The sequence below is a fragment of the Pseudorca crassidens genome, chromosome 3 (genome assembly GCF_039906515.1).
Source record: "Pseudorca crassidens isolate mPseCra1 chromosome 3, mPseCra1.hap1, whole genome shotgun sequence".
NCBI classification, from domain to species: Eukaryota; Metazoa; Chordata; class Mammalia; order Artiodactyla; family Delphinidae; genus Pseudorca; species Pseudorca crassidens.
This window is the reverse complement of record NC_090298.1, coordinates 56420522-56434412: the sequence shown is the minus strand read 5'-3', so window position 1 is coordinate 56434412 and position 13891 is coordinate 56420522.

The following is a 13891-nucleotide window of genomic DNA, read 5'->3' as shown; positions in this document are numbered from 1 at the left end:
GTAGAAATCAAGATATTCCACTTTGCCTTCCTGCCTTCACTTCCCACATGGTGTTGGCTCCGCTGCTTGGTGCCGGCTGACCTCTGCAGAGTCAGAACCGAGCTGGAATCCTGCCTGTGCCACTTTCAAGTTATGTTATTCTGGGTGAGTTTTTTTTTTTTTTTAACCCTCTCTGGATCTCAGTCTCCTTATCTGGAAAACACACAGGGTTAGACTAGATGGTCTCTGTGCTGTGAAAGAAATGCATCTATTTTAATACGATCTGTTTTGTCTTTTCACCTTACTTACAAAAAGGGCAGCATCTTATTTCTGTAGATCTGAGAACATTCGCCACATTTTGGAAATGTATTGTCCTTACCAAATGGAGGGAACGAGTAATGGAGGAAAACATAATAAACAGAGAGGGCAAGAAATGAAATGGTCTGGTTTGCAGAGACTGAAACATCCAGCCTGTAGTTTCAAAGGCCGAGCTTTACAGACCACCCCCCAGCTTGGCTCTCTCACTTACACCTGGCTGGAGTACCTCTCGGTCATTAGCCTCCACGGGAAACACCGTCTGAAGCTCCATCTCTCAGACTGCCTCCCCAGTGACTTGACAGCCTCGGGTTAAGAGCAAATGAGTCGAGCTGCAGAGGACACGAGATGCTCTTGCTGGGCTTTCTGAGGAACACAAGGGTGGCAGGACAAGAATTCTGCCCTCTGGACCAGCACACAGGGATCAACAGCATGATAAAGGGGCTTTGGGTAAGCACTGGCTTTGTGGGACAATCACCAGCCCGCTAGCAGTTCAGAGGAGAGAGGTCAGGGGAGCTGGAACAGGTATGGCACAGGGAACACCAACCATGCACAACACTCCAAGAACCAAGAAAGAAAGAGCACGTCACCTCTAGCAACCAAACTAGCAGCCCCATCACTCACCCATGCCTTTCCTCTACCGAGATGCGTTGAGAACTACTACGCCCCAGAAAGGAGGATAACGAGATTAATATACAGGACCCCCCCCTCCCAGATACTGCTGGTGGAAAAGCGTACAACTTAATGTGTGACTATGGCGCAAGTACTTTACCTGAGGGCTCCTCACTGAGCTCCTAATTACTCTCTTTAAAAACTTAACTTTATTGAGATATAATCTATATATTATAAAATTCACCCACTTTAAACATATAATTCAATGAGTTCTAAGTTTATAGAGATGTGTAGCTATCACCATAATCCAGTTTTAGAACATTTTCCTCATCTCAACAAATTCATCTCATCTCATTTGCAATTAATCCCTGTTTCCATCCCTAACCAACCATTCGCCTACTTTCTATCTCCATATTTGCCTTTTCTGGACACTTCATATAAATGGAATCATAGATATATGTAGTCTCTTGTGTCCGGCTTCTTTCATTTAGCATGATGATCATGAGGTTCACCCATGTTGTAGCGTGTAGGAGTACTTCTTTCCCTTTTATGGTTGAATAATATTCCATTGTATGGATATATCACATTTTATTTATCCATTCATCAATTGACCGACATTCGGGTGGTTTCCACTTTTTAGCTGTATGAATAGTGCTGCTACTAACATTTGTGTGCAAGTCTTTGTGTCAACGTGTTTTCATTTTTTGGGGTTAGAAACCTAGGAGTAGAATTGCTGTGCTATATGGTACACTTACGTTTAACTTCTTAAGAAACTGTCAAAGTGTTTTCCAAAGTGGCTATACCATTTTACATGTTCACAGCAGCATAGGAGTGTTCCCATTTTTCTACATCTTCACCACCATTTGTTATCATCTGTCTTTTTGATTACAGCAATTCTAGTGGGTGTGAAATGGTACCTCATTGTGGCTTAAATTTGCATTTCCCTAACGACGAATGACGTTGAGCATATTTTCAGGTCTTTAGTGATCATGTATCTTCTTTCTCCACTGAATTGCCTTGCACCTTTGTCAAAATCAATCAACTTTAAGTACAAGGGTTTATTTCTAGACTCTCAGTTCTGTCTCATTGATCTATAATGCCTATCCTTATGCCAATACTATACTGTCTTGATCATCGTAGCTTTATAGCAAGTTTTGAAATCAGGAAGTGAAAGTCCTCCAACTTTGTTCTTTTTTTTTGCAGAATTATTCTGGTTATTCTAGGTTTTGCTTTTCCATACAAATTTTAGGAATAGCCTGTCACTTTCTATTTAAAAAAAAAAAGCTTGAAATTTTTATAGAAATTATAAATCAGTACAGGAATAACTGCAATCTTAACACTGCTGAGTCTTCCAGTCCACGAATGTGAAACGCCTCTCTGTTTAGTTGGATCCTCTCTAATTTCCCTCAGCAGCATTCTGTAATTTTCAATGTATAATCTTGTCCTTCTTTTGTTAAATTTATTCCTAAGTATTTTATTCTTTTTAATGATATTATGAATGGGATTGTTTTCCTTCTTTTTCGAGTGTTCACTGCTCATATGTAGAAATATAATTGATTTTTTTAAGTTTATTTATTTCATTTATTTTATTTTTGGCTGCGTTGGGTCCTCGTTGCTGCACGCGGGCTTTCTCTAGTTGCAGCGAGTGGGGGCTACTCTTCGTTGTGGTGCGCGGGCTTCTCATTCCGGTGGCTTCTCTTGTTGCGGAGCACAGGCTCTAGGCACGTGGGCTTCAGTAGTTGTGGCACGTGAGCCCAGTAGTTGCGGCTTGTGGGCTGTAGAGCACAGGCTCAGTAGCTGTGGCACACGGGCTTAGTTGCTCCGCGGCATGTCGATCTTCCCAGACCCAGGCTCGAACCCATGTCCCCTGCGTTGGCAGGCGGATTCTTAACCACTGCACCATCAAGGAAGCCCCTATAATTGATTTTTGTATCACGTCAACTTGCTGAACTTGTTTAATATTTCCAATAGTGATGTGTGGTGTGTGTGTGTGTGTGTGTGTGTGTGTATTCCTTAGGATTTATCTAATCATTTTTACTTTAAACATAATATAACAAGTTTATAAATCCAGTTTGCAAGCTCACAACAGACCAAAATCTACAAATTAGGGGAATGAGCAATCCAAGAAACAGGTGCACTGGTATCTCCAACAGATGAAGTAGCTAACAATAAAGAAGACAGAAGGGAAAAAATTATAAAAGAAAAAGAAGGACAGAGAGTTCCAGAGACTCAGAGTCTAGGATAATTCACGGAAGGGGTGAGCAGCACCGCACATCTCAGAAGACACTGACCGCTCCACAGTACTAGCAGCCTGTGATAATTAGTCTCCCAAGAAAGAAAAAAATTAAATTAGGTTCAATGACTGCTCTTCAAGAAAAATAAAGATATGTGTCTGTCTATCCCCCTAAAAATACTTTCAGAGTTTGGCATTTTCTAGAATACATTTTTCTCTCCTAGAAGGTTCATTCACTCAGAGATGCTTCCTGAGGTATTGCTGTCTTCTCTTTTCCCCGAATCCAGGGTTACCCTGGCTGTCACCAGGCCCATCAGGTCTTTTCCCAGTGGTTCCTGGGATCCTCTGCATGGTGGAACCTTCTCAAGTTAATCTGCCTTAGAAAATCATCTCCTGCCGGCATTGAGGAGTTTGCTGAATCTGGGTGGAGGCCTGGTGCTGCCTGTCTGTGTTCTCAGAACAATAGCCTGTGAGCCAGGCCCAGGGAGAAAATTATGCAAAGGAAATTAATACTGTAAATGGCCTCCTATCTGAAGGGAGAAGAAAGCTGGTTGAAGCCATTAAAGTGAGTTAAGCGTTCAAACACGCAGCACGGCCCCTGCCCCTGGGGCAGGCTCTCTGTCTGCTAGCCTCCCAGCAGCCTGGGTGGAACAGATGGGCAGGGCCCCGGGGACAAGGAGGCCAGGGTGTGCAAGAGGCAAACTCGAGCCAGTCCTTTGCAGAGCTCCGAAGAGAAACAGCCCCTTGGGTGGGGATGGAAAGGAGAGCCAGCTGTTCCACAAGGTCCAGGGACCCTGTAGCTGCGACCCTTAGTGAGGCTGGCGATTGTCGCAGGAATCCCTCTTGTTTCCAATGGTGACACTCGGGGTATGAATACGATGCCGCTCTCTCACTCTGTATTGTAGATCCCAGAGTGGAAGAGAGAGGGGGAGGGGGGGAGAGAGAGAGAGAGGGGGGGAGGGAGAGAGAGAGAGAGAGAGAGAGAGAGAGAGAGAATGAGAATGCACATGAGCAACAAAGATGCCATGTCATCGCTGATCTTCCAGGCAGGACTCGGCTCCTACTGGACCTGAGGTGCTGGGAAGATGCTCATGCCTCCTCCCACCTCCTAGTTGCATCTGACCCCTGGTCTCCCCAGGCCCATTCTTACTCTGTTTCCCCTCTTTGGCTTCTCACAGACATCCCTATGGCAAACAGCCAGAGCAAATACCAGGTCGTGGTTCACAGCAACCCATGTGAATGTGAGCCACCGCATGCCTGACCCAAGGAGCCACCCGGCCTGCCTGGCTACCCCGCAGCTGCTGAGCCAGGCCCAGATCAAACAGTGCCGACGCTGGGCTGCAGGCTCTGGTTCCCAGCCCAGGGGGAGCGGGGGCGGGGGGGGGGGGGGGACCACATGCTGCTTTGCCTCTTAGCAGGCAGGGGATAGTCCAGCAGGAGGGGAAAGCCACTGTCTGGAGTTGGGTGGGGGGCACCCTATTCCCAGCTGCCAGCCTAGGCCTGGGCGACCCAGCTGCACCCTGCCCCGGCCTCCAGTACGCAACAGAGCAGTGGCTGAGCATGTGCTTACTGACCGCCTGACCTAACATCAAATCAGGGTCAGGAAAGGGCGAGAGTGGGTGCTGGTGGTCAGGAAAGGAATCGGGGTCAGCACAACCAGAAACAGAGTCTAGATTCCCACCCAGAAGGCCTTAGAGAAAACCAGCAGCGAAAAACTGTTAGGCCTGCAAATAGGAACCCAAGCTGACAGGTGGAGAGGCTTCCCGAGTTATGAAACTATGGCCACAGTCCCTGGGTTTGGGGAGCATAGAAGGAGTGGACTGGTGAAAGCAAAAAATATTTGTTCTCATACGTTTGAGTGACTGACTAATCGGGACCTGAGGCAGTGGGACCAGGCCTGCTGGGGGCAGGGCAGACGAAGCACCAGCCTTGGGCATCTGTGGGAGAGCTAAATATGGGGATGGCACACAGAAGCACAGCTTGTCCCCTGCCAGGCAGCAAATCTGAGTTCTCCAAACATCAGCTGTTACAATAACAACGTAGGAACCTTCCCTGCTTCCAGCATTGGAAAGGACCAAGTTGTTCCACACGCGTGGGATCGCCCCTCAAATGGCAGAACCTGTTTATATTAGTAACTTTAAATATGCTTCAACTCAACACTTGTGGCTCTTACCATTAAATAAAAAAAACAGATAAATCTTAAAGCCTGTGATCCCCGCTACTCATTTATGCAACCAATGAACATACACCAGGTTCCTCTCATGTGCCAGGCACCAGAGTGCATATAACATGTCTCAGGCATCAACTCTGCTCTCTGAGAGCATATGAGGTGGTAGAAATATCTGCTATGTACACAGACAGTCAGAAAACAGGGTAGACGGCGGCACCTCGCCTTATAGGAGAGATCTGAAACAAATACTATGAGCACAAGTAGGTTGGTTGACACATATGTACTTCCTCCTGTTGTCTGCAGAGACAGCCTAGAAACAGTTAACACCCGGTGGCCACATCATGCCCAGTGCCCAGATCTTAGTTTCTAAATACCTTGCTTCAATAAAAGAATCCAAGGCTACTTGGGGAAATGGCTGATTCTAAGGTGAAAAAAAAGGATGGAGGGGGCATACAGGAGCCAACCTGAAAAAGCTCTCAATAGCCAAACCTAGAACGATTTGAGACACTAATTATATAATGATAATATTGGATTATAATGTAAAGAACAAAATTAATATCCATGAGTCCATTCTGAGATGATTGAATAAATAAATAAATAAAGAGAAGGATAGATCTTCCTTAAAGAATTCCAATTAATAAATGTAGAATAAATGAGCAAAACAGCTCATCATTAGAATACCACAGTAATAATTGCTGTTGGCAGGATCCATTGATAAAGGCTAAAATTAGTGGGAAAAAATTTAAGGGGAAACATAGCCTCAAAGTATTGCTCCCAAAATTCACTAATTATTGTGGTGGTTCTAAGATATGATCACAAATTCTTTGATACCCTGCCCTTCAGGAAATGGTGCTTAATTCCCCTCCCCTTGGGTGTGGGCTTGATGTAGAGACTCGTGAATATCTGTGGAAGGAGAAATATACAGTAGTAACATTACAGTGGAGAAACCTGGCAAATATCACCTTAACAAAAGGATCAAGGTTAACATCACCAGTGATAAATCATGCTGACATCATGTGCCCACTGATAACACGGGATGAGAAGAGTACTTTTCCTCTGTGATATTTTTCCAAAAATCCATAACCTCGGCCTATTAATGAGAACACACAGATAAACCCAAATTGAGGGACATTCTAAAAATATCTAACTACTCCTCTTCAAGAGTGTTAAGGTCATGGGACTTCCCTGGTGGCACAGTGGTTAAGAATCTGCCTGCCAATGCAGGGGACACGGGTTCAATCCCTGGTCCAGGAAGATCCCACATGCCACAGAGAACTAAGCCCGTGCACCAGAACTACTGAAGCCTGCGCACCTAGAGCCCGTGCTCCACAAGAGAAGCCACCGCAATGAGAAGCTCATGCACCGCAACGAAGAGTAGCCCCTGCTCGCCACAACTAGAGAAAAGCCCACGCACAGTAACGAAGGTCCAATGCAACCAAAAATAAATAAAATAAAATTTCCATCCTGTTGGGAAGAAGTCTCTTGACTTTCCCCTTAGCTTTAAAAAAAAAAAAAGTGTTTAAGGTCATAGGAACTGTCACGGTTTGAGGGAGATTAAGAAAATATGATGAATAAATGTAATGTGGGAGACTTCCCTGGTGGTCCAGTGGGTGAGACTCCACGTTCCCAATGCAGGGGGCCAGGGTTCGATCCCTGGTCAGGGAACTAGATCCTGCATGCATGCCACTACTAAGAAGTCCATGTGCTGCAACTAAAAAAGATCCTGCATGCCACAACGAAGATCCCGCATGCTGCAACTAAGACCCGGCGCAGCCTAAAGAAAGAAAGAAAGAAAGAAAGAAAAATGTAATGTGGTACCTAGGACTGGATCTTGGAACAGAAAAAAGACATTAATGGAAAAGTTGAGGAAATTCAAATAAAGTCTGTAGTTTAGTTAATAGTATTGTATCAATGTCAATTTCTTAGTTTTGACTAACATACCATGGTTATGTAAGATGTTAGCATAAATAGAAGCTAGGTAAGGGTATACATTTCTTTGTGTGAGCTGACACAAATCCTGAGCTCATGGCCAATTGTGCCTTTGTAGAACACACCCCAAGAAGCATAACAAAGGTTTTGAGAAGTAAGCCATATATCACTGCTCAAGTCCCAGACTACCCCTGAGTGGTATAGGCAAGAGGCAGCCTCCAAAAGCATAGCAAAGGCTTTGAAAACAATACGGGCACTGGAACCACCACCCTCAGAAAGACAGACAGAGCTTGCAGTGAAAACCTAATTGGTATGATTGTCTGCTAAAACAAAAAGCTCCACATCCTCTGGAGGATTTTAAGAGGGCCCAGACACTCATGACAACATACAAACTGTCCTGGATATCATCCAAAATTATCCAACATACCAGGAACCAGGAAAATGTGACAAATTCTCAAAGGGAAGAGACAATCAACAGATGCCAACCCTAAGATGACCCAGATGTTGGAATTGTCAGATAAAGACCTTAAAGTATTATGTGAGGAAAAAGTGAACACTCTTGAAATGAATGGGAAGTTCTCAACAGAGAAAAGGAAACCATAACAAGAGAAGCAAATGGAATTTTAGAATGAGAATACATTATCCAAAATAAAAAATTCACTACAGATTCAAATAATTGGAGTCCATCTTCAAAAAAAAAAAATAGACAGGAAAAAAAGTGTCCATTAACTTGAGGATAGATAAATAGAAATTATCTGATCAAAAAAACAGACAGAAAATCTGTTGAAAGAGTGAACAGAGCCTCAGGACCTGTGGGACAATATAAAAAGCTCTAGTGTGCATGTGATTGGAGGCCATGAGGAGAGGAGACAGATACTGGTACAGAAAACAAAATTCTGAAGAAGTAATTACAAAAAAATTCCCAAATTCAGTGAAAGACATAAATTTACAGATGCAAAGGTGCTCAGGGAACATTAAACAGAATAAATTCAAATAAAACCATCATAGTCAAACTGTGAAAACCACAGGAAATAAAGAAATCTTGAAAGCAGCCAGAGAAAATGACACATTACAAGTAGAATAAAAATGTGATTGACTGTGATTTCTCACAGAAGCCATAGGGGCCAGAAAGAAAAAAGCTGTCAAGTGAGAATTCTACATCGCATGAAAATATCCTTCAGGTATGCAGGTGAAATAAAGACATTCTCAAGTGAAAGAAAACTAAGAGGCTTCATTGCCAATAGACCTGCGCTAAAATAAATGTTAAAGAAGTGCTTCAGATAGAGGGGAAATGATCTGAGAATGAAAATTAGAACTTTGGAAATGAAGGAAGAGCAACGGAAATGGTAAACATCTGAGTAAATACAATAAATTACTTTTCTCCTCTTATATTTTAAAAATATGTATGAGTATTGAAAGCCAAAATAATAATATCGCTGGGTGGTTAGGGGGCTCTTATGTATGTAGACGTCATATATATGACATATATATAACATAAAGGGGGAAGGTTAAAGGAACATATATGGTTGTAAGTTTTCTACATTCTACTAGAAGTGGTCAAATATTAAATTTAAACAGAATGTGAAAAGTTAGGTTATGTATATTATAATCCCTAGAGCAGCTACCAGAAATAAATACAAAGAAATATAGCCCATGAGCAGAGCTGCCTGACCCTCCCCAAGTCTGGCCCAGCCACTCCCCCTATCTGAGGCTGTGGGGAGTGACTGATCCCCTGCGGCTCCCCCAAACCTTCCCTCTGGGTCTCACCTGGAGGCCCCTCTTGCTGCCACATTTTCTAATCCCCCAAAAAATGTGTGAACAGAGGTGGCTCATGGCTTAATCCACATCCCAACGTCATAAGACAAGGAAGAGTGAGGAAATTCAGGCTGTTTCAGTCCAGTCTTCTGACCGCACGGATGGGGAGGCAGAGGGCAAAGAAGGAAAGCTACTATTTGCTCAAGACCCCACAGAAAGCCATTGTTAGAACGAGGCCTGGAACCAGATCTCCCAACACCACACACCACTGTGAAACAAGAGCTCTGGGGCTCCTGCCCCAGATCCTCTGCCCTACATGCAAGCAGGCTTTTGTGTCTGGCTGTCCTTCAGGTCTATTAATAACTGACACGTACATAGACTATGTACCAGGAACTATTCTAAGTTTATCTGTCTGTCTATCGATCAGTCAATCCATCCATCTATCGATTTTCCCTTCTTTGTATCTATCTTTCCTTCTATCATCTATCTTCTCTTCTTTTTATTAATCTATTCTTCCTTCTTTCCTTCCTATCTGTCTATCTATCTCTATTTATCTATCTATCTTCCCTTCTTGGTATCTATCTTTCCTTCTATCATCTATCTTCCCTTCTTCTTTTTAATCTATTTTTCCTTCTTTCCTTCCTATCTGTCTGTCTATCTCTGTCTATCTATCTATCTATCTTCGCTTCTTGGTATCTATCTTTCCTTCTATCATCTATCTTCCCTTCTTCTTTTTAATCTATTTTTCCTTCTTTCCTTCCTATCTGTCTGTCTGTCTATCTCTATCTATCTATCTATTTATCTTCACTTCTTGGTATCTATCTTTCCTTCTATCCTCTATCTCGTCTCTTCTTTTTTTTTTTTCTGGCCTGGCTGTGCACCTTGCGAGATCTTAGTTCTCCCATCAGGGATTGAACCCGGGCCCTGGCAGTGAAAGCGCTGAATCCTAACCACTGGACCACCAGGGAATTCCCTCTTCTTTTTTAAAAATCTATTTATGTTCTATCTATTTTTCCTTCTTTCCTTCCTATCATTTTCTATCCATCTGTTTTTCCTCCTTTCCTTCCATTTATCTTCTACCTACCTATCTATATATTCACAAGAAATCCTCACATTGCCTCAATCGAGGTAGGCACTATTATTCTCCCTGTTTTATAGATGGAAAAACTAAAGTATTGAGAGGTGAAGAAATTGCCTAAGAGCACACATCTATAAGTGTTGGTTCTGGAATCTGATCCCAGATCTGGCTCTAGCATCTGGGTTCCGAACGGTCACTGTCCTCCTCTCAGGAAGACCAATCCAGAGTAGAACTCTCTAAAACATTCCTTGGTCCAGAGCAAAATGTGCCCTGGCTGCTCCTGACCCATATCCCACACCCTCGGGAGAGGAAATCTGGCTAAAAGGCATATGAAAGGCAGGTTTAAAGGAAAAAATAAGGAGGTAGGAGCGGACAAGAGGCCCCAGCAGCCTGGAAGGCACAGTTGCTAGGCAACCTACCTCCGGCCTCCTGTCCTCTCAGGACTAGAGTTTCCTCCCAGGCTCCTCTGTTCTTTCTTAACAACAGCTGACGACACCAGCTCCTTCTCCCCTTCCAGCCTGTCGCCCCCTGAGTCACTGCCATCCCCAATCACATGGTGAAGGCAGCTTGGCTCTGCCCCAAGACTCCTGGTGCGGCCAGATAAGGAGCCTGCAGCCATGCTGGAATCCAGCCTCCCTTCCTCCCTGGGAAAGTCCAGTCTCCAATGGCCACAGGGGATGGGGGCTCCAGCTAAGAAGGGGGTTAGCCGAGCATCAGCAAACCATTTCGCAGCTGAGCTCAGTCTGACTGCGGGCAGTGGTCAGCAGCTTGCTGGTGGGGTGAAGATGGTTCTCCTTGTCCTGCTTTTCTTTCACCTTCCTAAAGGGTACCTGCTTTGCCACCAGTTCTGTCCAGGGTTTAACAAAGTGTGGCTGCCGGTGGGGCCTCGCAAATGTGCCCCTTGGATTCACTGGGAAGTCCAAAATGAGACAGATTCATCACACTGCTCTCGAACCTCCTTGCCTGGTTTCACTGTGACTCACTGAAGGTGAAAGGCTATTTTCACAGCCCACTATAAAAGGCTGAAAAATGAGATCATCGTGACCCTGCAAAGAGGGGCAGACATTACTCCCTCCCCCAGGAAAGCCATCAAAGCCGTCAGGCTCTCCGAGGGCCTTCTTTGCCAACAAGCCCACTCATGGGAGCGACTCATGGTCCAGCCTCCTCCCCCAGAGGCCCCTCCTTTCTGCACCCTGCCCCATTCAGCTCACAAACCACTTAGCCACCTTCTGAAACAATGAATTGTACCACTTTCAGTAAACAGCCTCACTGGATGCCTTGTATGGGCTAGATTCTTGACTTTTATAACTTAACGTGTGTGGCAGCCAGCAATATGCCAGAAATCATTCTCTATTAAGTTAATATCATTAGGAAACTTGCCAGTTGTTTTGCACAGGAGGAACTAAGAAGGGGGGCCCAGGAAAACAGCTCCCACCTTAAATGCATCCTGATGACAAATTGCTCAAATACCACTTTGCAGAGGTAAATGTGTTAGGCCGAGTCTTCACACCAACCGGGTCTGGAAAGGTACCAAGAAACCCATAGCTGCTTTCTGTTGAAGGCTAAAAGCATCCTTCAGCTACACTCAAACGTTTTCTCCCAGGCCGTTTCCAAAAGTGGGCTCCAATGCCAGGGTCACTGGGGAATATTGAGGGGGTATCAAGCCCACTTCCCACTCATTTCTTTTGGAACTCAGAGCTCTCCTGTAGGTCTTTCAAAGAAGGGGGAGACACACAGGTGGAGGTGGAAGAGGGCAAGGCACGTGAGGCTTTCGGAACTGTAAACTTCTCCCATTTGACGCAGGAGGAAGTTGTGTTTCTAACATATTGTCAGTTTTCCAGAAACCAGCAAGTAACTGTCTGCCCTTCCCCTAACCTGGGATCCCAGGCTTGGACACCTGCCTTAAGAAACATGGAATAGGGCTTCCCTGGTGGCGCAGTGGTTGAGAGTCCGCCTGCCGATGCAGGGGACACCGGTTCGTGCCCCGGTCCGGGAAGATCCCACATGCCGCGGAGCGGCTGGGCCCATGAGCCATGGCCGCTGAGCCTGCGTGTCCGGAGCCTGTGCTCCGCAACGGGAGAGGCCACAACAGTGAGAGGCCTGCGTACCGCAAAAAAAAAAAAAAAAAACAAGAAACATGGAATAATTTTCATCAGTGCATCGGCAGAGTTCCCATGGGGAGGGAGCAGATAGCTCATTATTATTCAATCCTTCTGGTAAAACACAAAAAGGGCTAATCTGTCTTGTTGAATGAAGCATAGAGCTCTCACTTGGTCCCCACTCCTCAAGAAGATATCTTGGGTCTATTAGTCCCAAGGCTCTGAGTGGTCATACTGAGTAACTTTCCACTGGGGTGAAAGAAAGGAGATTCTGAAAAATTCCTGTGCTCAGAAAGAAGAGCAGGAAAGTTCTTTAACTTTTAATCTCAACAGCACTCCCCCCTCTACCCTCCATCACACACATACACACACACACACACACACACACACACACACACATGCCATAATCAGAATAATAGTTTGCTTTCCTTAGAATGACAAAAATCGTCCTCAGTTCATCATCAGACCCTGTCCTATATCCTCACCTCACATCCTTTGAAACCATAAACAAGACATGGAGGATTGAATAAGCTCAAGAGGACAAAAGAGGTCATTCCTGTCTCTCACACCCATGGCAGAAACCAAGGAAGAAGGGGGGAAAGAATAACACTGGAGTATGTGCTCTGGGGAACCTCATCCACAAGCTTCAAGAAGACTCTCTGGCCCTGGAATTAATCTGTTCCCAAAAGATATCTGTCGAATTGTGTCCCCAGATAAATCCTCAAGTTCCTCAGTCTCCATACATCACACTCACAACCAGTGGTGGCATTTGATCATCTTCTCCAGATACCCAGAAAATCACAGGAGATCTGGGGAGAAGCAGCAACATTTCCTAGGACGTCTGGTTTTTTTCTAGGTGTTGATGTTGAGGCTTAGGAGGTGACATGGGCGGGAGGAAAATTCCTTTTTTGGAGATAAATAAAAATAATATCTTTCCAGTTACCATTGCTAAAAAACAGGACATCCCCAAACTTAGCAGTTTAAATGACAACAACCATGTATTTTGCTCACGAATCTGCAATTTGAACACAGTTCAGTGGAGCCAGCTCACTTCTCTCCACTTAGCATCAGCTGAGGCAGCTTCGCTTAAACTGGAGGTTCCCCTCCTACAGTGGCTCATTCATATGGCCGGCCAGTTAATGCTGTCAGTTCTTCCTCAGATGGGACTCTCCATGGGCTTCCTCACAGCATGGAAGCTTGGTTTCACTGTGAGCATCTTAACAGAAGCAAGAAGTTGTATCACTTCTTTAGGACCCAGCCTCGGAAGGTACAAAGTATCATTCTTCCCATAGCCATATGTCCACCCACATACACGAACAGACCTTTTGGTGGGAGGAGAATTACATTGTAAGAAGAGCACGTTGGATGAGAAACACTGTGGCAGCCATTTTGGGGAAATACAACCTGTCATATAAACATTAGCTATAACTAATATATCAATATAATGATTCCTTACAATAGTCTAGACTCTGAGGTAAAGTGTTTAATATGACTTCTGATTCTAAATCTCACAATAAGCCTATAAATCAGGTCTTAGCATTATCCCATTTTACAGATGAAGAAGCTGAGGCTTAGAGAGAGATTAAGTAATTTATCAGCTTGAAAGTGGCAGCACTGACTTTGCATCCAGATCCACTTCTGCCACGTGCCAGAGCTCACAACCACTGCGCTACAAGCCTCTCAGAACTGATGGCTAGTTCCAATTTGGGACTCACTAAAGT